Genomic DNA, 1,910 nt, shown 5'->3' on the forward strand with positions numbered 1-1,910 from the left:
CTGGAGTGCAGTGGTCACTCCCGCCACTGCAGCCTCGACCTGCTGGGCTCCGGCAATCTTTCCACCTCAGCCTTCCGAGTAGCCAGAATTACAGGCACATGCTACCACACCTGGCTAATTTTTTATTTATTATAGAGATGAGGTCTCACCAAGTTACCCAGGTGGGTCTTGAACCCACGGGCTCAGACAATCCACTCACCTCAACCTCCCAAGGTGCAGGATTACAGGCTGAGCCACCAAGCCCAGCTTATATCCCTTATTTTGAGAGCTGTCTGTTCATGTCATTTGCCCATTTTGTAATAGGGTCATTTGCTTTTTTCTTACTAATTTGTCTAAATTCTTTGTAGATTCTGGAGAATAGCCCTTTTTCAGATCTATAGTTTGCAAATATCCTCTCCCATTCTGTAGGTTGCCTGTTTGCTCTGTTAATTATTTATTTTGCTGTGCTGAAGTTTTTTAGTTTGATGAAGCCCCACTTATTGATTTTTGTTTTAGTTGCACTTGTTTCTAGGGTTTTAGTCATAAATTCTTTGCCTAGGCAAATGTCCAGAAGAGTTTTTCCTGGATTTCCTTCTAGGATTTTTATGGTTTCAGGTCTGACATTTAAGTATTTAACTCATCTTGAGTTAATTTTTGTATACAAGGAGAGAAAAGAATCAAATTTCATTTTTCTGCATGTGGCTACCCACTTTTCCCAGCACTATTTGTTGAATAGGGTGTCCTTTCCCCAGTTTATGTCTTTGTCTGCTTTGTCAAAGCAACCAAAGTTGGTTGTGGGTATTCAGGCTTATTTTTGGATTCTCGATTCTGTTCCATTGGTCCATGCATATGCTCTAGTACCAGTATCATGACTTCAGTCTTAAATTTACTCAGCCCATGAGGCTTGAGAGATTTTTTTTGAAAAGCCCAAAACCTGCCCAACATGGGGAATCTCATAGTAGACCTCTTCCCATAAGTTTGGGAACCCAAAATGCTATATACCCTTAAGATATAAAGCCCAGTGACTCATACCTGTAGTCCCAACATTTTGGGAGGCCAAGACAGGAGGATTACTTGAGACCAGGACTTCAAGACCAACTTGGGCAACATAGCAAGACTTTATTCTGCAGTGGCATACCCTGTAATCCTAGTTACTCAGGAGGCTGAGGTGGAAGGATCACTTGAACCCAGGACTTCGAGGCTTCAGTGAGCTATGATCATGCCACTGCACCCTAGCCTGGGCAACAGAGCAAGACCTCATCTTGAAATTTACACAAATATGTATTAAGCATAGATAAGCCTGAATGCCTCCCACCCCAAAAAAACTACCAGGGACTACATGAAAATTTGCCTTAGCACGGAGGAAAGCAGGAACTAAAACATAAGCGACTCTATTACTGAAAAATTGTAACCTTGTGTCATATTTTTTAGCCCATTTGGATGGTCCAAATACCCAAACAATGAATTCAGCTTAAATAGGGTCAGTACCAGTAGTGTCCTTAAGCATGAGAAAGAGGTCAACAAAATTCTCCAGAAAAATGAATCTATATTCTAGATCTCAAAGAAATATCACAAATAATTGCCCATAAGAAAGTGTAGCTTATAGTAAAAAATAACCAAGCACAAAAGCGAGCAAAGCACCATAAATAAAAATAAGTAGAAACGTCTTGAAGCAGAAACAGACCTGCAAAGGCATCGTATATTGAAATTATAGTGTTAGATTATAAAATAGTCATGTGTTCTTTATTTAAAGAGAGAAAAGATAAGCTTTAAAAAAAAAGACCCAGCCGGGCTCGGTGGCTCAGCCTGTAATCCTGCGCCTTTGGGAGGCTGAGATGAGTGAATTGCCTGAGCCCGTGGGTTTGAGACCCACCTGGGCAACTTGGCGAGACTTCATCTCTACATAAATCAAAAATCAGCCGGGCGTGTAG

Source organism: Carlito syrichta, unplaced genomic scaffold (genome assembly GCF_000164805.1).
Source record: "Carlito syrichta isolate Samal-C Ts95f unplaced genomic scaffold, Tarsius_syrichta-2.0.1 Scaffold309281, whole genome shotgun sequence".
Classification (NCBI taxonomy): Eukaryota; Metazoa; Chordata; class Mammalia; order Primates; family Tarsiidae; genus Carlito; species Carlito syrichta.